Consider the following 24597-nt stretch of genomic DNA (forward strand, 5'->3'; position numbering starts at 1 on the left):
ATGACCCTTTCCTGAAAAGCATGAAGAATATAGTACTGTGTTCCCACAATAATGGCTTACACGAAATGGGCAGCTTTCTGTTCCTTTTCCTTGTTCTACAAGTGACATTCATGGATTTAGACCCAGAAGTGTCTGTAACAAGACAGGGAGACAGGAAGGCATTTGCAGATGGATGAACTAGAATGGCTCATCGAAACCAGAAGCTTGGACAGCAGCCCCTCATCTCTGCCCACCCAAAAGCACAGGGGCAGGAATCGTGTTTTACATGTGAATCTCCCCTGTGCTCAGCAGAGATCCCTAACAGAATTAAAGAGCTGATAGATGAAAGAGAGCTTCCTGGCCCTCTGCATAGCTCTCTAGCATTTAGATGTCTAGAACTTGCATATTCTAAACACCTAAATGCTAGAGGGCTAAGCAGAGGGCCAGGAAGCTGTGTGAGGACAGCTAGTCCTGAGAATTTGCAAACATTGGTCAACATATCTTGGCAACATCCTGAACTCCTGGTAATAGGATCTATATGAGGTGCTTCTCTGGGACTGGTACAGACGTCAGATTAGAGAAAAGGGAGAATACTGGGGTCCGGGTGTGCTGCTAGTACATACAGGCTTCCTGTGGGACTGCAAAGGCCTCTGCACGTGCAGGTCCCCTAGGCGAGGCTGCCCATGGGAACTGCCAGGGAAGGAGCAATCCTGTGACGCTCACAAAACTGCCATCACCCCTTCCTAATGCACACAGACCTTGTCAAAAGGAAAGGGTTGGTGATTTTAGCAATAAGATGTTATCCCTATAAAGGGAAATCATACACACAGGTTTAATACAGCATCTATTAATGTCCCTTACCACCTGTTACTGACTGTGCCTTTTTTCCTTTCCAAATTGGGAAAGCCTGTGTAAAACTAAAGCACACATCGCTGAGAGCCTCTGATGGTGGAGGTAATTATCTTAAGTGAAACAAGCCAGGCACAGAAAGCCAAATCTCACATGTCCTCACTGGTAAGTGGGTGCTAAGAACAGTGCACGCGTGGACCTGGGAGCAGAATAACAGACTTGGAGACTCAGAGGGGTGAGGCGGGAAGGGAGGACTCAGTTAATGGGCACAACATACGTTATTCAGGAGACAGATGCCCTAAAAGCCCTGTTCTGACCACTGTACGCCCATGCCTGTAACACAATTCCACCTGTACCCCATTAATTTGTACAAATAAAAAATCCCAAGTTTACGATGAGGATGATGTAAGGCACTTTGTACAGCACCTGTGTAATACAGCACCCAGCTGACTGTGGTGCTCAGGAAATGTTAATGGAATTTAAATTTGGGGAATATAGGGCCATTTCTAATTGTAAAGTTTCATGTGTCATCTGAGTCTTCAACACTGCAACAAGTTAAATGACCTACATTCACCTATAGTCCTGCTTCCAAGAGAAGCTTTCTGAATGATGGCACAACTGTGCTAAGTGACCTACGTTAATAGCCACTTAAGGGCACTAAGTAACACTAATCTATTAACTTTACAAAATAATAATAGATTATTCTATAAAAATTTTTAAAAAACACTTGGGCAGTTAAAGAAAAAGTGGTAATTCAGAAACAGTATCAACTGGGTATATTGGAAAGGCAGAATCCCATCAACGTTCTGCCTTTCAGGGCGGACGAGCACAAGGCCTACCTCCATCTTCTCCCCAACCCAGCCTCCTCTCCCAGCCCCTGCCATGATGCAGAGCAGTAGGGCACTAGGAAGCTTCTTGTCACCTCCCCACATCCCCATTCCTCTTCTACAGACGCTTATAAGCTCACCTTGAACATCTCCTCTTCCAAGAAGCTTTCTCTGAAAACTGCCACTGCTGCATTTAAAACAGGGTGTGGCTGTGCCCAGTGTCTGGCTGTGCCCTGTGTGCGGCTGTGCCCTGTGTGTGGCTGTGCCCTGTGTGCAGCTGTGCCCCGTGTGTGGCGGCCATCCATCAAGACCATCAGTGACCTGTGCTTTTCCTCCTAAGAGTCTAGGATGCATTTCTCAATACAGGCATACCTCATTTTACTTCATTTCACTTTATTCCACTTCGCAGTTGTTATGAGTTTGTCTTTATGTATTTATTTATTTATTTACAAATTGAAGGTTGGTGGCAACCCTTTGTCAAGCAAATCTATTTGCACCATTTTTCCAACAGCATGTGCTCATTTCATGTCTGTGTATCAATTTCCAAACTGACCTGTTTTTCTGAATCTCATGGGTCTTTCTTCAGCACATATTAACTTAGTTCATTTCAATTCACCATGTTTTGACAGATACTCACTGTGCCCACTGTGGGGGAATCACATTAAACATAGCATGATCCCTGTTCTTAAGGAGCTCACAGGCGTCTGAGGACGATCCCCACAGCTTTCACGTCTGTCTTCACTCTGTCTCCACGGCTTAGAATGTTTCTGTGAAATCTCCACCACACCTGTTGCTCCCATGTCTCCCTCTTGTGTATCAGTGATGGACTCCTTCAAAAAGAGTCAAACGTCTATTGACTATTTACCAACATCCAGAGAAAAGTACTGGCATACCTCGAAGATATTATGGGTTTACCTCAAACTACCACCACAAAAGCAAATATTACAATAAAGTGAGTCACAAATATTTTGGTTTCCCAGTGCATATCCAAGTTATGTTTATGGCCAGCCCCAGTGGCTCACACCTATAAATCCTAAAACTTTGGAAGGAAGATGAAGAGGACTGACTGACTGAGGTCAGGAGTTTGAGAATAGCCTGGGCCACCTAGTGAGATCCTGTCTATCAAAATAGGAGGGGAAGGGGAAGGGGAAAAAATTAACTGGGTATGGTGGCACATGCCAATGTCCCAGCTTCTTGGGAGGCTAAGAGAGGAAGATCACTTGATCCCAGGAGTCTGAAGTTGCAGTGAGCTTACATGAGGATAGGACCTGGTCTCTGGGTGAATCTAAGCAAAGGGAAGAACTGAAAGGGAACTTGGAGGGCATATTCCCCAATTTCTTCATTTCACAGATGAAAAATCCAGAGTAAATGTATTCATGATCTATGTGTATATGACTTAATAAAAGGGAAAAAAATAAAAGAAAAAGAAAAATCCAGAGAATAACATGAGATAAAGGTCTTAAGGCAAGTAAACAGAATGCAAGAACATTAAAGGAGGTGAGTATAAAATAGAATTGTTTCATTGTTTTCCAATCTATAAGTGCTATTAGCCTAGACCAAGTACTCATGCAGAGAAAGTACAAGGTTTATGAGAAATAGGTGAAGGAAAGGAATCCAGTGGAGCTTCATTGCCAACTTCAAAGCTCTAAGGGACAGTGGAAAGAGGAACTGAGGCGTGCATGGTATCTAACCAGGGGCAGAACCAGGCCCCCCACCTAAAATGTCTAAAGGAGGCACATTTTGTATATAGAGAGAAAGGAGCTTTCTTACTGAGCAAATAAAACCTGTTTATTTATGCATTAATTTACTTTGTTGACTGGCTGTACTGCTTGTGAACTTTGCACTTGCCTATAGTACGTGTGTGAGAGAGAGAAAGGGGCAGAGAGAGAGCGCCCCCGCCCTGTGTGGGAACTTAGTCTCCTTACATGTCTGAGCTCCTCGCCAGCAAGGTTGACGACAGATTCACCGTTCCATCCCCAGTGCTGGGCTTGGCACTCAGGGATGGAACACAGCTGTCTGGGAAGCAGATATGGCTTCATGGAGAAATGACTTTTGATCCATTTAAGAAATAAATGTTGGCTTCAGAGGGGACAGAGAAAGGACAGAAGACTTTCCAGGCAAAGGAAGCAGCTCTATCTTCTGCTGGCCTTGGGCAGCCTTGAAGACACTGGTACCGGAAGACGACCAATCCCAACAGAACCGTGAGAGATGCTGCAGTCGCCTCACATCATGGCAAAAACTCTCGAGCAGGCAGCTGAAGTGAAGACATTTTTATTTTTCTTTTACAGATTAATATTACAATACAACTGATTAGGATACAATGTTTGTGTTTGTTAGGTAAAAATCCCTGTTGTAGTTGTGCGCTGCACCCAGGAGCTGTGCCATACGTACTTACATTGCGTCCATTAGTTCTGAGCACACCAGCGACACAACCTTTACGTTTGGAGAGAACCTTCACTCAGAAATTTTATATTATATGAAATAAATAATTTTCACCTTCAAAAATATTTCCATCATTAATATTCCTATTCTAAAAGAAAATTCAAACTCTGCCATCCTCCTAATGAAATCAGGCCACTGGATAACACAAGAAAAAGTGATCACCTGTATTATGAAATTCTTAAATCAAAATAGCTTAATTAGTCCATTTGTATTTTGCAGGCAGCAATCAAAGCCTAATTAGTTTACCATAAACAGCACTACTCTGGACACTTGTTCAATCCTCATTCACAACAACGCTTCATTTGGTACAATATAGCTTTGCCTAATAAATTAAATCAGTGAATATTAAGCACCTGAATTATGCATGAGCCTTTCTATGTCAATGCAAATTTGATTATTTAATTTGTGTTACAATATTGAGTAATTTACCTTTGAATTTCCCTTGCATCCACAATATATAGGGATAAAAAAATATAAGAAGGAAAAGAAAATTTAAAAATAACACTGAGAAAATTACTTTCTGATATGCACAGACCAGCTAGCTGTGCCCGAGTTCAGTTCCCAGCACAAACAGAACGAGTTTCCCAGGCCCAGACCTCTGAGCACAATTATGCCATAAAGAAAGAAAAAAAGAGATCCCACTTCCCTTTCTGACGCCACCAGGCTCGTGACACTATTAATGAATGCAAGCATAATGCAGAATTCAAAATCTATCAAATAAGGAGAAAGCTCAGACCAATTTTGTTCTCTGTCCACCACTCCAAGATGGGGCAGTAGCACAGGGTCTGGGAGGCACAGCTCTTAGAGGGGGCAGGATCTGGACAAGCACATGCGACTTACATGCTTCTAACTACCCGGCAAGGTATCATCACCAAAATGAACCGCACACTACCAAAAATGTTCCCTCCTGAAGGGTTTATTAGTCAGGTTTCTCTAAAGAAACAGAGCCAATAGGATATAGGCGAGTGTATAGAGAAACACAGATACATGAGGGGAGTTATCAGGGAAATCAGATCACTCGACTGCGGACATTGAGAAGTCCCATACAGGGCCATCTGTGCCCTGGAGAACCAGTGCAGCTGGTGGCATGGCTCAATCCACGCCCCAAAATCTCAGAAGCCAGGAAGCCAAAGAACAGAGAACCACGGGAATGCTGGTCTAAGTCCTGGAGTCCAGAGGCCAGACAGCCTGGGGCTCTGACACCCAAGGGCAGGAGAAGAACTGGCCCCAGCTCCCAAAGACACTAATTCATAGACATACCTGTAAATAATACTTCACCAGTACTCTGAGTATTCCTTTTTTTTTGTAATCAACTGAATTATTTTCTTTTTATTATTTTATTTTTTTGTTTTTGTTAAATCATGACTGTGTACATTGATGCGTTTATGGGTTTCAGTGTACTGATTTGATATACAATGTGAAATGCTTACACGGAACTAAGTAACACATCCATCACAATTATATTCTTTTCTTAATAGTTTTGAAATGTACCATTGCATCATGCACATTAAGTGAGGTCCCCCCAAACACCCTCCCTCCTCATATCTCCCCTCCCCTCTCTCTCCTCTTCCCTTCTACTTTCTGAACTATAGTTCTGTTTTTCCGTTCATATGAATGTGTGGGTGATAACATATTGATTTCATATTAGTATTGAGTACATTGGATACTTTTTTTTTCCATTCTTCAGGTACTTTGCTAAGAAAAATATGCTCCAGCTCCACCCAGGTAAAAATAAAAGATGTGAAGTCACCATTTTTTATGACTGCATAGTATTCCATGGTGTACACACAGCACAGATTGTTCATTCTCTGGCTATTCCTTAATCTAGTCAACCCAACACCTAACATTAACGTCACACAGGCATTTAGCTTGCTCTCATATTTGCCGATACAAATAAACTTGGAAGAGTGTCTTCATGTCAATGTTTGGTTTTTTTTCTACTTTTGGATTATTTTAAGGCAGAAGCAAAACACAGAAAAGTCATCTCAGCACAGATGTTGTATGTTGACATGCAATCTTCTTAAGAGATTGTACCAACTTAACGTTGGCCACAGAAAAATATTAATACATCAATCTTTTGCCAGCACTGAAATTAATGTAAAAAACAACATGCACACATCTATAATACACATATCCATGTATAATGGCATCTCAAAGCTAAGTGAATTTTTCTTTGAATAATTAACATTTCATTATTAATTTCCATGACAAAAAATAAAAAAAGATCAGATAAACCAGACTGTTCTTGCTCCATAACTAGACAAAGAGCTCCCTGAGGGGAGGAACAGTGGAGTTTTATTTTGAAATGTGACATGGTGACAAAATAGTATGACAGGTTCTCAAAACATGCTAAAAACTGGCTAAGAAGGATCAGATGATTCCAGTATTTCACACCAGCATGGCTGTCCCCAAAGCCTCACACATACACATACTCTCAGTGGCCTAGCACACAATCAAGGCCATCGAAAGGCCTAGGAAACATTTTTAGAGGGCCTTGAAACATGCTGACAAGAGTCCTCAAGCTGCCATGCATGTTGGTGCCTCTGTTTCTCTTCCTAAAGCTCAGGGCAAGGTTGTAAAGCAGAGGACACTAGGCGCACAGGCCTCGGTGGCACACCCACTGAAGAAAAGGGGACAGAAACAATACCTGACCCACAGCAGCCCATCAACAAGGACTGGTCACCCGATCAGCCCAGCACATCGAGCTCCTTTGTGCCAGCTACAGGACCAACTGTTTTACCCATATTATCTTGCCTAATCCTCATAACCACCCTAAAAAGTAAATAGCATTTTTTTTCTCCTAGTACAGCTGCTAGGCCCTGCCCCTAAAAGGCACCAGAAATGCACTGTCCTGTAAGCCCCAACCAGACTCCTACCATGGGTGAGCAGGGCGGTAGAGAGAAACAAGCACTTGGCCCAGATGAGAGAGAGGAAGTGGGGCCTGAGTGCTGAGTCTCCCTATTGCAAAGCAGCTGTTTAGTATTCAACAAAGCCTCAACGTCTCATGAGGCCTTCCCTGGAGTCATGCAGTCCTGCCCGCAGACAAAGTGCTGACCTCTGGAACCCTCAGTCTCCCTCTGTGGATGGGATAGTAATGCCCGCCTCTCAGGGTGGTTGGGGGGTCAGGTTTATTGCACATGCAGCACACCCAGCTGTTCTCCTAGTAGTGGTTCCTTTCTCTCACTAGGCCTCTCTGAACAGTGCAGATACCACAGTCTGCCTCCTAGAAAGATTCTGAGGCTAAAACGAGGTGGCATGCATTCTGTCAGTGACAAGCAGCGGGCAGGAAAAGACAAGATATACCAGACATTCATCCCTGGGATGCAAGGATGGCTCAGCGGAGGAAACCAACCAAGACGCTGTAACACATTAATAAAATAAAAGATAAAAAGTATACGATCATCTCAATTGGTGCAAAAAAGTGTTTGACAAAACTACAGAACATAAATCAGGATCAATGCTTGTCAAGACCTCAGAGAAAGGCCAGGTGCTACCAAAGAGGATAAGGACATTTTAAGGAGAAGGAACTATTCTGGATCTTGATTTTGGTGGTGGTAGTTACACGTATAACTGTCAAAACTCATAGAATTGTACACCAAAAAGAGTGTGGGTAAATTACACTTCCATAAATCTCAACTTTTAAAAAATGAAGAGACAACCCATCAACTAGGAAAAAATATTACATATCTCCACCCTGTGTGTGGGGACTGCTCCACTGCGCGTCTCGGCCCTGTGCGTGTGGACAGCTCCACTGCTGTGCATGTCTGTGAGTACGTGTGCGAGCGTGCACAGTTATATCGCCACTAAACATGTCTGCACTATGTATCTGACCAGTGATTTAGTCCAAATATGCAAAGTACTCCTACAACTCAATAAAAATACAAACAACCCATAAAATGGACGAAAGGCTTTAAGACACACTTCAGAAAGGAAGGTAGTGGATGGCCAATAAGTACATGAAAAATTATTCAAAGTCATTACACTTAGGGAAACACAAATCATAACACAGAAGATAATCACTAGAATGACTAAAATTTTAAAACTTGGTAACATTGTCCTATGATGAAGCTATGAGCAACTACACATCTTAACACTGCCAGGAGGGATATAAAATGGTGCTACCACTTTGTAAAACTGCTTTGATGCCTTCCTATTATTAAACATAGAGTTAACAAATGACCTAACTATTCCACCCCTATGTAAATCCCAATATGTTCAAACTACCAATATTTCCAAGAGAAAATAAATCATATGTACAGGCTGGGCACCATGGCTCACGCCTATAATCTCAGCATTCTGGGAGGTGGAGGCAGATGGATCACCTGAGCTCAGGAGTTCAAGATCAACCTGAGCAAGAGTGAGACCCTCTTCTCTACTAAAAAATAGAAAAGCTAGCTGGGTGTTGTGGCAGGCACCTGTAGTCTCAGCTACTCAGGAGACTGAGGCAAGGGGATCTCTTGAGCCCAAGAGTTTGAGGTTGCTGTGAGCTGTGACGCCACTGTACTCTACCAAGAGACAAAGTAAGACTATCTCTCTCTCTCACACACACACACACAAAATAATCATATATACACAAAATTACTTGGTTAATAATGTTCATAACAGCTTTATAATAATAAAAATAATAATATTATTTTAACCAAAATAATTTGGTTATTATATAACCAAAAAGTGGAAACATTTACAGTAATGGTAGATTTCTTTTTTCTTCTCCCCTCACAAGATTTTATACATCTTATTTTAAAAAGTCCTATGAATGTAAGTGTATGTTATTAAAATTGCTTTTTCTCAGTTAAACAAAAAAGGGAAAACAACTAAAATGTCTATCATCCAGAGAATGAGTAAACAAATTGCGGTATGTCCATACCATGAATTACTAATTCAGTAATGAAAAGAAATGAACTGCTGGTACAGCAATGTGGATGAATCTCAAGAAGGTTATGCAGAGCAGAGGTAGCTGGTCACATAACAGCACTCACAACTCGATTCCTATCACACAACGTGCTAAAGTAGGCAAAGGCAAACAACCAGAACAGAGGTCACCTATAATTAAGGTACGAGGATGGACCTACAAGGGATAGGAGAGAACCTTCTGGTAAGGTGAAAATGTTCTTTATCATGTGATGGTAAGGATTAAAAGAATCTAGCTATCTATCAAAATTGCAGTTTATGCAGTTAAATGTATGTAACTTTAGCTTCCAAAAAAGTAACTGAAAATCATTATCATCATCATTGTGGACCTCATCATTCAGCGAGGGTGGAGCAGGCAGTGATCATGAGAAAGGGCAGAACCTGACGGTTACTGAAGCAGGCTGGTGGGCACGCGGAGGATTCATCACACTGTTCTTTTACTTCCTATCTGTGTCAAATTTTCCATAATAAATGTTTAAAATTCAATCACCTGTTATGTCCCAGATACACACCCGCTGAGTCTGCTACCTCATTAAATCCTCACAACAACTCTGTGAGGCAAATTCATTACACAGAAGAAAAAATGAAACTTGGGGAGCCCTAAGTCACTAACTGGCGTCGCTTCACAAAGGAGCTCTGAGGCCACCTTTCCTCCTGACTGCCTCTGCCCAAATGCAGGCCTGTGTAATCACAGACAGGGAGCGATGCGGACATTGACCAAGTCCAGGAGGACTCGCGGGCTGGTGGCAGTGAGGCAGATGTATAGGGTAACTAAGCAAACGCACGGGGAGGAGGGAGGCAGGACCACGTCCCTGGATACGCTGCCTCCCCATCCCGGCACCAGATGGTGTGTGGACAGGCCGACCTCTCTTCCTCCCTAGGGCCCAGCACCGCCACTCCACACCACAATCCTGCCATGTGAAGTGTCAGTTTCCCTTGGAGTGCAATGTGGTACACACCCTGCTGAAAACCAGTGACCCTGGGGAGAAATACTCAGAAAAGCTGCTACCTTTGGCTTTGGGGCAAGTGTATCCCCCCCTCGTCCTCCCACCCCTCCTCATGTCCAGAAGAGTGGCCGCTTCATCAACATCTATTTCCACTGGGGCTTTGTCCACCTGGGCCCCTCTCTAGTGGAAAGAGGAAGAAGCAGGGGAGATGGTGGGGCTAGAAGAAAACATGGTTCTTGCCTAAGAACAAACACTGGGTGCCCACTGTCAGTCAAACTTTGTACTAGATGATAGAAAACCTCAAAGGAAAGACAGTCACCCTCAGGGGCCCATATTTTGGAAGAAGACAAACAAGATCAAGCTGTTGAAGAAGTAAGCTCCCCAAGAACCAGTCCAGCTCTGTTAGGGAACAAAGAACTCTGGAGGAAGAGGGTGGGAGGAGGGCTGCTTGGAGCGGCTGGAGGTGCTCCAGGATGACAAAGCTCACAGGCAGACAGACACAGGAGGAGGCAGCAATACAGGGGCTGCCGGCAGCAGCGGAGCCCCTGGCTCCTCTATCACTAGTGGTAGGACCTATATTCAGATACTATCCCACTGAAGTTTCAGGGAAATGCTACCAAGTTTCTCAGCTGAGGGAACTGGAGCCCAAAAAAGAGGCATAATTCGCCCAAACCTCGTGTTATAAGAGATCTCAAATCAGATCTCCTGTCTCTGGCCACTCTCTTCCCTGTGATGTCCAAAGGCAGCGTGTACACATCAAGGGGGTTGCTTGGCCTCGACAGGTACCTCCAGAAAAACACCTCCCTTCTCTGCCTCCCAGGCCTCACATCTATAAAATGGATTTTGAATGTCTGCTTCAGTAGTCTGTCCTGGGGCTTAGATACCATGATGGATATAAAACTACTCACAGAGAAACTGTGTTTGTTATTCTAATGATGAATATTACTTTTAATAACTGACTGGTTGGGGCCAACCAAGACTACAGCAGGTTGTCTATGGAGTGGAGAAAAAGACCCAGCCAGCCACAGGAAGCAGCTAGCACTGCTGGTGAGACCCACACTGTGCCTCTGCGACCAAGGTGCCACTGCCTCCTGACCACCACCACTCTGGGTGAGTAAGTGCCAATTCCTCCCCCATTAGGGGATGTCTGAACCCCACTGAACTGCCTTCACCCCTCCGCATCAGCAGTAGCAGCACTGCCACCGTCTTTACCGGCTCCACCATGTAGTAAACATCTACATTATACGAGTATGCAAGACAGTAAAGTGAGCACGTCCTCATCCACCTCATTCATTTCTGTTGCTGGACTTTTTTTAATAGAGACAGGATCTTGCTCTGTTGCCCAGGCTATACCTCACGGAATCAAGCCATCCTCCTGCCTTGCCTCTGAGTAGCTGGGTTTACAGTAGCTGTGACTACAGACATAAGCCACCATGCCCAGCTAAATTTTTTTGTTATTTTTTGTGAAGATGGGGTCTCGCTATATTGCTCAGACTGGTCTCCCACTCCTGGCCTCAAACTATTCTCCTCCGTCAGGCTCCCAAAGAGCTAGGATTATAGGCATGAGCTACGTACTTGGCCTCACTTTAGTTCTTATAATCACTTTTCCATAGAACAAGAGACTGCCAAGTAGAGGGAACCCCCTCACCATTATGGTGCCCATGTCTGTGATCTTTCTGGGACCTACTTGGGATTGACCATAGTTTCAAGTTGACCTGGGCAGCAGCCATAAGAGAAATAACTTCTGAAGCTAGGCACCTGGCATTCTGAATCACCTGTATTTATGCTTTTTGCTTTACTGCCTTTGAGTAACAAAATGTTAAAGTCTCCTATGATAGCCCAATTCTAACACACTGACACCAAGAGCAATGATAATAACAGCACTAACACCAAGTCCTCACTTGTCTACAAGCACACTGTGACTATTTCTCATGAACCACACTCCAGTCCTGAGAGGAGGCCATAACAGCATCCCTATTTTACCAGTAAGGAAACGGAGAGGCAGCAAGCCATCCACCACTCTTAAGCACCACCTGTGTACACAGCATCGCTATGATGACCCTGCCTCAGGAGAAGAGACTCTGATTTGCATTACTGGCAGATGGAATGGCCCATAAATGTGCAGATGACATCACTGCAAAATGACGTGCTCAAGAGCCACTCAAAAAATCTGGCACCTTCCTCTGAGGTCCCACGGACCCTGCTCATCAGTAAGCTCTGATACTGGGCACTCTCCAGTCACACTTACTCATACAAGTTTTCATGTAAAAGCATTCTTAATACTGTTCTCTCTGAAAAAGCCAGGATGTAGCCAGGATCAGCCATTAAAAACGTGAAGACAAAGTAAGAAAGAGCCCAGAAGAGAGAGTCAGGCCCCCAGTCCCTGGCACACATCCATTCACAGTCCTGTTGTGCCCTGTAGGCAACAAGGCCTGTCCCCTCTGGGTGCTAGGACTCAGACACAGCAATATGTGCTTCCTCAGCAGGTCACTGTGCAGTCTCACAAAGAGCAACCAACGTGCCCCAAGGCCAACCTCCACATGGTGCCCAGCCACACACTGTCCCCAAGATCACACCCAAGCTGCTAGTAAATGATTTAATCCACTACACTAAACCAACTAATTTATCATGACATCATTTTCAATTTGTGTTGACATGTTTGTACTAGCTATACACTATATATGTAATTATATATAAGATAAATGTAAATAATATATTACACATAGAATTACAAAATACAAACAACATAATTTAATACATACTTGTTTATGGATTGAACAAATACCTCCCCGTTAAGCTAAAAGCTCTGTGACTACAGAGATCTTGGCTCATTGCTCCACAATGGGAATTCAATAAGTACTTGTTGAATGAACAGACATACTCTGCTTTTAACAAACATGTCATTTAATGGAAGAGAATAAAAAACAAACAATCTAGTGGATTTCCAGCTTTCTTTTCTGCCATCTCACAAAGAAAGGTAAAAAAGGCAAGTCTGACCTGACCTCCCTACTCTTGAATTTTGAAGAATTAAGCCCATAGGTCCCAGACTGAGCTCAGGGCCAAGGCAGCCCAGAGAAGATGCTTCGAGACACCTCAGCTTGCAAGCCTTCGAACAGGGCATGCGCTGCCCAGAGCGGACTCTCCAGCAAAGCATGTGCACAGGACCTGATGGAGGAAGCAGGCAAGGGGGCAGGGAGGGCCCTTCCACTATAGACACCCAGAGATGCTTCTTGAATGAGGGGCAGCCACACAGCATGGGGGAAAGAAGGACTAGAAATTTTGAGGTATGAGGACCAGGCAGAGAAATTATTGTGTAGAAAATAGGCAGAAAAGCTATAGGAAAACAAAAGACCAAAAGGAAGCCTTTGGAGAAGAGGTGAAAAAGTCCACCACAGTCTTAGAGAGAGAAAAGCCCAACACAGGCTATCACAGTGTTTCCTAAAGAAAAAAACATGGTTTTCCTCAGAAAATAAAGAACTTTATCCTTTATTTGTCATGGAGTTAAAATAACTAGATATGAAGCATGTAAAAACCCAATAACATTAGTAAAAACACTGCAAGGCAAGACACACCTTCGAAGCCATTTGGTTCATCTGCATTTAACTGAAAATTACTTTCAAAGAAAGAAAAAACTGTCCTGCGATCAGCTCACAGATAAGAAGGAGCCTATTTCAATGCATTTCCTCATTGTTTTCTTTTTCAAAATTGCCCTACACTGTCACTTGCAAGAGTACAAAGTTTCATGGAATTTTAAGACAACTTTGTAAAAAGTTATTTTTAACGAAAGAAAAAGGAAGATCGCAGAAGTGCTAGTGGCTTTATAGCAGTGGCTCATTTACTGCTCTGAGGAAGAAGCTGTCTTTGTGCTCAGAGGAGTTTAAGTGTCTCAAAGGGGCTGGGTTCAAATTCCAACCCAGGCTTATCAGCTCTCTCTGACCCCCGCCCAAATGTGGGCCTCAGGAAGAGAGGGTGGGGGCTCAGGGAGAGCTTCTAGAAGGATGACAGGTCAGGAAAAGAGATTCCCAGGTAGGGAAAGGGAACTATACTATTACAGAAACCAAAGTAAGTCTGAGTAAAACCCTGAATCACAAGGACAAAGTGAAGTCTGATCCAGGAATGGAGCCCACTTTAAGAAAAGGCAGCTCAGAGTCAAGCCAGCACTGTCTCCTGAGAAGCCTAAGTACAGAAGCAAAGCCCCCAGCTCAGAGGTCCCATGCTCTGAAACCTCACCACCACCTCCCCTCTCTAACTCACCACCACCAATCACTTGGGAGGCCCGCCCAGCAAAGGCGCAGGCTTTTTTGGCTCTGACATTCCTGAAGCTGAGTTGTTCCTAATCATTTACTTAAAAACATACAGCCTTGGACAGCCAAAAAAAAAGAGTTCAGGCTTTGAACAGGCTGAACTTGGTTCAAATTCTGGTTCTGCTCCTTTATCAGGCTTATGAATTTAGCAAGTTTCTCAACCTGGTGAGGCCCCTAAGACGCAAGGTGCCACACTCTGCAAACAGCTCCATAAGCCAGAGGGGACAGGAAGGGACTCCAGTAGGAAGGAGGCACCAAAAGAAGGTATGTGACATTTGCTGATATTATCACAAGTGCACTCCCTATACTCAAGCACCCAGACTATTGTTTTTCTCACTTTGTAATGACAGGAGCACAATGGTAACAAGAAATCTAATTCTATATCATGATAAAGTATCATCTTCACCTGATCAGATGTTGCATCTCAAAGTTTTGCTTCAAAATCACACCTTGCAATGATTAGTCCTGTTTCGTCAAAAGGCCAAGATCCCAGAAAGTGATGTTGGATAATCCAGAAGAACCATGGATATAAAGGATCATGAATGAAATGTTCAATGACAAACATTTTGTGGTCCCACGTGTAAGCACGTTTATAGTTTTCCTTTCAACTTAATGCTCAGCATTGTGGATACTCAGAACATCAGTAAACTTTCCTTCAGCTTGCGATTTAGAACAGCTAAGAGAATAAAACACACACACCATTCACTCTGTCTCAGTCTGTTTAGTGTTACTATGACAGAAAATCTGAGGCTGGGCAATTTATAAAGAAAAGATGTTTATTTAGCTCTAGATCCTAGTGGCTGGAAAGTCCAAGAGCATGGCACTGGCACCTGCTCAGATCCTGGAAAGGCCACGTGCGGCGTGAAGACACAGCAGAGAAAGGAAAGGCTGGCAGCTGTGCAAGGAGACAAACACGAGGGGAACCTTGCTGTGTAACTACCTGCCGTCTCTCAGGGACAAATCCAGTCCTGTGGGAGCCAGTGCCAATCTGTACATGAGGGCTGTGCCCCACAACCCAAACACCTCCCACTATGTCCACCTCCCAGCCCTGCCACAAAGGTAGTGATTAACTTAAACATGGCCTGGCGCCGTGGCTCACACTTGAAATCCCAGCACTCTGGGAGGCTGAGGCAGGTGGATTGCCTGAGCTCACAGGTTGGAGACCAGCCTGAGCCAGAACGAGACCTTGTCTCTAAAAAGAGCCGGGTGTTGTGGCGGGCACCTATAGTCCCTGCTACTTGGGAGGCTGAGGAAAGAGAATGGCTTGAGCCCAAGAGTTTAAGGTTGCTGTGAGCTGTGATGCAACAGCAACAAAGTGAGACTCTGTCTCAAAAAATAAATAAATAAATAAACTTCAACATGAGTCTTGGCAGGGACAAACCACACCTAATCCCTAGCACATGTCACACACCCTGAAAACATGAATTCTAGTGCTATGTGACTAAAGCTGGATGAGTCACGTTATGTGGACACTGACCCTGCAAACTGTCCCAAGTGCCAAAGAAATAAGCACAGAACAAGAAACTTTCTGCTGAACAGTTCAGGGCACAAAGTACTTCCCATCCATTCTCTTCAAGGTCCTGACATCAGCACTGTAGGGAAGGTACTGGTATGGCCCCCTTGTGTCCACAGTGCAAAGCCCAGACTTCTCCTGTACCACTAGCCAGGAAAGCCCCCTTCTCCAGGGAGGTACCAAGACTGGCTCTGGAAGTGTGACTGCAGGTCTCAAAATTATCTGCCCCACACCAGCTGCTCCCAGCTGCCTCTGCAGGGACAGACCTGCCCTCCCTCCACCTAGAGTGCTCCCCAGCCCAACCCACATCTCCAGCCTCACATCCCAGCTCAAATGCCCTCCCCTAGTATCTTTTTCTTTTCAGTGTTTCTCTCCATTCTAGTCAGGTTAAAGAATAAAAGGAATGCATTCTGAAATGTATGTTTGCTCTGTAATACATTTCATATAATGATACTTACAAATGAAGGAAAACTCTGTTGAGTCATGCACGCTTTTTTTGGAGGGGTGGGAAAAATGGTCACACGCCTGTGTTTCAGTCACTGTTCTCTAAGACACAGATGCCTTCCCACCAGTCTGTGTGCCTCTCAACACATTTCTCTGTCCTCTACATGGAGCCCACGGCCTAGAGGATGAGCTCGGTAAACGTGCCTTAACCAGCGCTGGCTGAATGTAGCTGGCGGCACTACCATCTCTGCCTCTCCCGGGGACCTCACACACCTTGTTTCCTTTGATTACTCAGGCCCACCTTCTCCGGCACACGTGTCCCCAAAACAGACCGGAGAACCAAATCAAACTGAAGAACGCTTACAAGGAAAGGATGGTGCCAATGGAAGAAAAAAACTTTTTAAATGTTTTGACCCATTTTTTTCCTTATCTGAAATTTGAGTTTCAACCCATAGGAAAGCCACATTTCTGTTATCATACCCAACAGCCACATGAAAACCACATGTTTTGGGCAGCGCCTGTAGCTCAGTCGGTAAGGCGCCGGCCCCATATACCGAGGGTGACAGGTTCAAACCCGGCCCCGGCCAAACTGCAACCAAAAAATAGCTGTTTTGGCGGGCGCCTGTAGTCCTAGCTACTCGGGAGGCTGAGGCAAGAGAATTGCTTAAGCCCAGGAGTTGGAGGTTGCTGTGAGCTGTGTGAGGCTACGGCACTCTACCAAGGGCCATAAAGTGAGACCCTGTCTCTACAAAAAAAAAAAAAAGAAAGAAAGAAAACCACATGTTTTTCTGACCTGGGCCTGGCAATGGCTTTTTTTTTTTTCTAAGAATTTAAAAGAAGGAAGAATCTGAAACTTAACTAGGCAGAAATGTGTCCTAAGGATGGAAAATGTGCTGAATAAAGTAGTGAATTGTTCTTTCTTCTTCACAAACATAACTCAACTACAGCATGCCCCATATGAATGGGCAAGAAGAAAACCCCAAAAGCACCGGCAGAAAGGGCCCTCTCACTTCCCAAATAATAAAAATAGGTGAGAATAGAAAGTCACCACATCTTGACATGTTAATGCATTTCAACAACCTAAGGAACATTAATAAGGTGGTTACAGATACAGAAAAGAAAGGGGGTTAAGAAGTAAAGGATTATAAACTACTGAACTTGAAAATACTGTTTTGAATAGCCCAGCCCTTAACAAACTTGCTATTAACTTCATATTTCTCCAGCTTGATGTCCAAGTTCATTTTTCCTTTTTCTTTTTTTTTTTTTTTGAGACAGAGTCTCACTATGTCACCCTGTGTAGAGTGCTATGGGCGTCACAGCTCACGGCAACCTTCAACTCTTGGACTTAAGTGATTCTCTTGCCTCAGCCTCCAAAGTAGCTGGGACTATGGGTGCCCACCACAATCCCTGGCTACTTTTTTTTGTTGCAGTTGTCATTGTTGTTTAGCTGAGCCAGGCCAGGTTCTCACCACCTCCAGTGTATGTGGCTGGCGCCCTAGGCACTGAGTTACAGGCACCAAGCCCAAATTAATTTTTCTGATAGAAACAAAACTTCTTCAAAAGATTGTGAAACACATTCTTTTCTCTTTTGGTTGAATAAAATTTAAGAAAAGAAATCAAATAAATATGATTTATTTCAAGATTATGTGACTAGAAATCAAAATTATATACATTTCAGTTAAGTTCACATCTGTTTGAGTCCATGATAATGAGGATGTCGGAGTAAGATAAACATCCTCAAACACGGCTGGTAATGCTGATTTGAGATAGCTTTTCTGAAAAGCAATTTTACAGTACATAACAAAGGACTTAAAAATGTCCATACCTTTTGACTAATTCTACTTCTGAGAATCTGTCCTAAGAATATAATCTAGAATTCAGAAAAAAAATCTTTCCACAAAAATAAACTTTATCACAACAGTGTTCACAAAATTAAAAAGGGCAAAACTAAATGTCTAACATTTTGAAATAATATTTAGAATATTCTAGTAACATCATGTACATCCTTTAAAATTATGTTGACAATAAATGTTGAATGAAATGGAAAAATGCAGGTACGTTGACATTGGGCAAATAAGATAGGACACAGAAATGGACACACAATTTAGTAAAATAGAAATAGCAAGAACCATGGACTCAGAAAGACAAGGACTCAAATCTTTGCTTTACCATTTACTAGCTAGGAGATCTTGGTCAATCTTCAGCTTCCATGTACATAAAATGGGGAAAAGGACTTGGCACCTGTAGCTTAGCAGCTAGGGGGCCAGCCACATACACCGGAGCTGGCAGGTTCAAATCCAGCCAGGGCCTGCCAAACAACAATGCCAACTACAACCAAAAAATAGCTGGGGGTTGTGGTGGGCTCCTGTAGTCCCAGCTACTTGAGAGGCAGAGGCAAGAGAATTGCTTAAGCCCAGGAGTTTGAGGATGCTGTGAGCTGTGACAGCACAGCACTCTATGGAGGGGGACTGAGACTCTGTCTCAAAAAAAAAAATAAAATAAAATAAGGAAAAGAATACCCACTCAAGTTTTTCTGTTCCTTCCACTGTATCCTGCAAACCTAAATTCAAGCTTGTTGCCCACCTGCCCTCAGTAATGCTGAAATGCAAAAGCAGATTAAGGCTGGGTGCAGTGGCCCACGCCTATAATCCTAGCAACTTTGGGATGTCAAGGCAGAAGGGTCGCTTGATCTCAAGATTTAGAGGTTGCAGAGAGCTATGATGATGCCACTGCACTCTAGCCCAGGAGACAGAGCAATACTCTGTCTTAAAAAAAAAAAAGAGAGAGAAAAATTGGCACATGATGGCTTTCACTGAGTAAGAAGCCAATGAGAAAACAGCAGAAACAGATGCAAAGGCAGAAAGAGTTCAACATCGACAAAGGGTGGCTTGTGCAAACACAAAGATTGAAGATTACATTATGAAAAAGGCAAAAGAGCAGACTGAGCTGCAGAAGAAAATTCAGATGAGCAATTTGATGACTAAAGCAAGATTTGAAGTCCTCAGAGTGAGAAATGACCTTATCACAGACCTACTAAATGAAGTAAAACAGGGAGTAAAAGATACACTCAGGGACCAAGTGCTGCTGGATGGATGGACCTGTCCTCCAGGGTCTGTACCAATTGTTAGAGCTCCAAACAATTGTTTCAGGAAACAAGATTTCCTTCTGGTAAAGGCTACAGTACAAATGGCCATCTCTATGTATAAAACTTCCACTAAAAAGAATGTTGATATCCAAATTGATCAGGAAACCTACCTGCCTGAAAAAATAACTGGTGGCACTGAGATCTATAATAGGATGGCAAAATAAAGGTTTCCAACACCCTGGAAAGCAGGCCGGATCTCACAGCCTAGCAGGTGTTGCCTTAAGTCTAGGGAGGCTGGTTTGATACAAAAGCTAACAGGAAGTTTTTGAACTTAGCCTTTGGGCAGTGGAGTGCATCCACTGGTCAATTGCCGTGATATGGAAGTTTCTGATTTCTGAAGAAACGAGGGTGTCTAGGCAGCTTCCTCTTTGTTGCCCTAAATACTGCCCTGCATTTATCACTGGTTACTCTCCTATAGCTGATGTCTTTGGCATAATTGTTAAAAATGGGAGAACATTTCACTTACTATCAGCAGGAAACTACCTCTAATTCACCTAATAGTAGCTTTCAGCTGGGCCTGGTGAAGGGCTCAGATGGTGGTGTGTGAACTTCACCAAGTCGCCAGCCCCCTCCCCAACCCCAGTTGTCCAGCCCAGAGGGTGGCGTGGGTGGTGCTCTCTGCCTTGCAGTCTCTACCCTGTGGGTGTAAAACACACATGGTGCATGCATTCTTTCCACCACACGTAGCTTCACTATCACTTCTTTGGGCCTAGAATTTTCTTTTCATCTATAAATGTGATTTTTGGCTAGGCATCCATAGCACAGTGGTTATGGCACCAGACATATATACCGAGGCTGGCGGGTTCGAACCCAGCCAGGGCTAGCTAAAACAACAATGACAAATGCAACAAAAAATAGCTGGGCATCCTGACGGGTGCCTGTAGTCCCAGCTACTTGGAAGGCTGAGGCAAGAGAATCGCTTAACCCCAAGAGTTGGAGGTTGCTGTGAGCTGGGATGCCACGGACTCTACCAAGGGCAACAAAGTGAGACTCTGTCTCAAAAATATGTGTGTGTGTGTGTGTGTGAGATTTTAAAATCTAAGCCATGAATATGCTTTATTTATTAAAACAAAAAAAATTATGTGGGGGAAAAAAAAAAGAATACCCACCCAAGTCATTGTTTTCTTTATTTTCAGAGACAGTCTTCTTATGTTGCTCAGGCCTGAGTGCAGTGGCTATTCTCAGGCACGATCACTCCTAGTAATATTTCAGTAAAGAGCTTAGAACAGGGAAAAGGGAGGGCAAGTGGCCCGATCTCACCTAACGCACACAATGTGAGTGCGTTGTACAGCCCCTCCCACCGTGAAGTGCTCAAATACAACTTGAACTCTACCTGAGAATTGAAAATAATGTAACTTAAAAATTTGTCCCCTCATATTAATTTGAAATTAAAATAAAAAAAAGTAGGCCCTCCGTAGACTAACTAATACACACTTATACAAGAGAAAAACTCCATTTAACTCAAGTGGGAGGGAGAAGAGAAAAGGAGGGGGACTGGTGTGCTCACCCGAGGGGCACAATATAAGGCTATCTGGCACACCTCCTGGGTGTGGGATGCAATTAGAACAGGGACCTCACCTAACAAATGCAAACGCTGTTGTAACCTAATCTTTCTACCCTCATATTAATCTGAAAAAAAAGCTTAGAACATTATGTATGCAGTGCAAGCACTCAAAAAATGGTAGCTATTATTATTATAATTGTGCATAAAAAAGAGAATAAAGCGCCAGGCACCCCGGGGCTCATGTCTGTAATCCTAGCACTCTGGGAGGCCCAGGCGAGTTTGAGCTCAAGGTTTGAGACTGGACTGAGCAAAAAGCAAGACCTCATCTCTACTAAAAACAGAAGAAAAAAAAAAAAATGAGGCAAGAGGTTCACTTGAACCCAAGAGTTGGAGGTTGCTGTGAGCTAAATGTCATAGCACTCTTCCCAGGACAACAGCTTGAGACTCCATCTCAGAAAAAAAAAAAAAGAGAGAGAGAGCATAAAAACGTAAAATTAAGTTTGGGCAGTAGAACCATGGTTAATTATTTTTTTCCTCCAACATTTTCACATTGTTAATATCTTCTATAATAAACATGGTATACTGCTATAATGAAAATAAATCTCTACAAACCTAAAACCATCCACTAAAAAATCTCAAATAGATCAGGTAATAAAAGTATCATTGGTATCCTCACTTTCACTTCCTCTCTGCCTCAGATGGGAACCCATCTGTCTCTCATCCATGTGTGATGGCTACCTCCATGGTGAACGCGCTGGCACACCCCTGTTCTGGTTAAAAACCTTCAAGAGCACCCAGGCTCACCTGACCCCAACCTATCTTTCCAAAGGCCAAAATGAAAATGAGAATGGATCATTTCACCAGCGCTAATTTTGCCTTCACAGTTGAGTTGCATGAGAGTGTCCAAGGACAGGCCTGCTCTCTGACTGGCCTGAGGACCAGGACCTTCCAAGCCTGCCGATGAAGAACAGCATCCAGAAAAATCTGTCTTGCTCCTGAGCCAGATGATCCATCTGTCTGAAAGGCCCTGTGGATCTGGGAGCCTGAAACCTTAAGAGACAAAACAATCTTTTCCCCTGTGGAGATGTCTGTCAAGCCTGAGAGAGCAGAAGCCACAGGGCCAGCCTCTTTCCTAGCATCTTTTTCATTTCTCAGGAAAACACCCTTAGAGTAGACATATCATTACTCTCATCTTACAGATAGGAAACCAGTTCCTCGTGAGGTGCAGTAACTTGCCCAACCCAACAGGGCTGGGATAAGGTTAAGCTGGACTCTCAATGCCCCACTCTTCTAGCTTTGTAACTATGTGACCTATACCCAAGACCAGGTACAGACGTGAGTTCCAGGAGGATGCGGAGACATAGATATAGGCGTAATATGTACATATAGACAGAATATCAGCCATTTTTCACTTCAAACACCTTTGGCCCATGAGTTCTTAAACACAAAGATGATATGTTTCAAGAATGATCAGGTCCACGATTAAGGCTCCAAGAGCCCACATGCCCACTCCTGTCAAGTCCATTCTACTTGTGGTGGTTTTATACTTTGGGCTCTCTCTGCATGGTTTTGTTTGCAGAAAGAATTTTGCTGTTAAAAAAGGGGGGGAGGGGTTGGAAACCACTAGAATAGACTGAAAAATATTATTTCAACCTTTTCTAACTTTACCATCCTGTTAAACATCTCTCTTTAAATATAAACAATACTTTCTTTTCCATGCAGGTCTTTCTGCCGTAAAATGATAACCACCAAAAACTCTCTTGAATGGAAATGCCAGGGAAGAACATCAACCAGCCCAGTCTGAGTGCGCGCAGAGGCGCTGGAGGGGAGCATGGGCCTCCAATTCCACCAGGTGACTGATTCTGTTGTTTCAAATGGGCATCTCTCTTCTGATCTGCCTGTGTACATTTTTTTAGATAAGAAGGGGCAAGTCATTAACTCCCAGCACCTGCTGGGGTCCACCCTCCACCCCACCCTGCAGAAGCAGATGACAGCCATTGGTTTTGGTTAATACAATGCCCTGATTTGGTGCTCTCCGTGGGAAGCCACAGCCCATTTCTGTCAATACCCTGCCTCTCATTTCTTTGATTCATTGTTAAAAATAAACATTTCTTCTTCAAAATGCTGGCAGAACTTTCTCTTGAGGCTATTGTTTTCTTCCCCCCACCCTTTGCAATCGCTGTGACTTTCTACAAGGGTAAGCTGGCAGAGGAAACAAAGAGGAAGCAGTTCAGGCCTGCACACCTCCCTTTAAGAAGACTTCATTTTCTATGACTTTCCCCAACCTAGCAGGCAGTTGGATTGTCCATCCTCCTGAAGAGTAGACTACAAGTCTGCCCTGACCAGGATTCAGATCCTGTGGAACACACAGGTTCTGAACTATGCTGTTGTGAAGAAAGCGTGAGCGGAGCTCAGAATCTGGAGGATGGGGAAGTGGAGAGGGAGATGAGACAAGCGGGGGATGAGAGCTGCTGGGGGAGACAGAGAGAGTGAGAAGATGGGGAGAGGCAGAGGGGCACGGGGAGGCGACCAGCTGGAATGGTGGTCTGTCCACCAACAACTCTCTACTGCAGCCAAGGCTTCCTTCAGTAACCAGGGGGGGGCAGCGTCCCCCTGGCTTTTACATCCACCTTCTCCTGCCCCCCGCTCCTCAGCTCTGCTGCCTTCAGACAGGTGCTCTCAGGCCTCGCCCACCTGCCCAGCTCCATCGGTGGTCTCTCCACTCTTGGGTCCCTCTCAATGGCAAACAGCCACACACTGCCATCATTTCCCCTCGCCCCACACTCTCCAGCCACCGTCCTCTTCCTTTGCTCTCCAAAGCACCACCCGCTCTTGCTGCGTCCTCTTCTCACCACTCCTTCTCTCCCCAACTACTCCAGTCAGGTTTCCAACCTCCCAACTGCAAAGCCAGTGGTCCATCTTCCAGCCTCCTCTTCCTTGACGTTCTCAGATCTGTCTATCCCACACTTCTATGATGCCCACTTTTCTTCCCAGCTCACTGGCTATTCCTTTGTGTTCTCCTCTGCCCACTCCCCCACCAGTCATGCTGAAGATGTTGGGGTGCCTCCAAAGCATACGCTCTATCTTGGCAACCTCCTCAAGAATGTCACCTAGGCCCAGGGTTTTAAATGCTATCTACAAGCTGCCAACTCTCATACTTTTCTGCCAACCCAGACCTCTCTCATGAGCACCAGAGGGAGCACCCACAGGCTCCTGTGCAGACTTGGAGGTCTGAATGGCTCACAAACATGATAGGCCTGAAAAGAATGATTACATTTTCCCCACAATCAAATCTTCACCAAGCTCACTCCAGCCCTGCAAATAATTCCACAATCCACAATCCAGCTGCTCAGGCCAAAAGTCTACAAGACACCCTTGCTTACTCCTGGTAAGGGTGAACCCCCGCCTCCACCCTGAAACCCTGGACATTGCTTGTTTGGACAGTACCATGTTTCCCCACCTCCTGTCCCCTGCCTCTGCTCACCCACTCCTTCCCTCTGTATTCTGTAATCCATATCCAGCTGGCAGGGGCAGCAAGCATCCTAAAGCATGAAAAGGGCGTGCACTGTCCCATAGCATCCTCCGTGGCTTCCCAGCCTTCCTCAGTGAGAGCTCTGCCCACCAAGGAGGCCCAGGAGCAGGCTTTCTCTCCGCAGCCCTCACAGGCAGCACACTCAGTGCCATCTTTTCGCAACTGCTTGGAAGATATTGCCTACCCCACACCCTAGGGTA

General features: G+C 44.3%; 1 protein-coding gene and 1 pseudogene across 7 annotated transcripts in view; one reads left to right on the forward strand and one right to left on the reverse strand.

The window, feature by feature from the left end:
* The window catches only part of TRAPPC9 (trafficking protein particle complex subunit 9), a 701153-nt gene that overhangs the window by 302692 nt on the left and 373864 nt on the right, over positions 1–24597 (reverse strand). The gene's annotated exons all lie outside the window — the stretch shown is intronic.
* On the forward strand, positions 19016–20208 carry LOC128563472 (V-type proton ATPase subunit E 1-like; annotated as a pseudogene).

The sequence above is a fragment of the Nycticebus coucang genome, chromosome 13 (genome assembly GCF_027406575.1).
Source record: "Nycticebus coucang isolate mNycCou1 chromosome 13, mNycCou1.pri, whole genome shotgun sequence".
NCBI classification, from domain to species: Eukaryota; Metazoa; Chordata; class Mammalia; order Primates; family Lorisidae; genus Nycticebus; species Nycticebus coucang.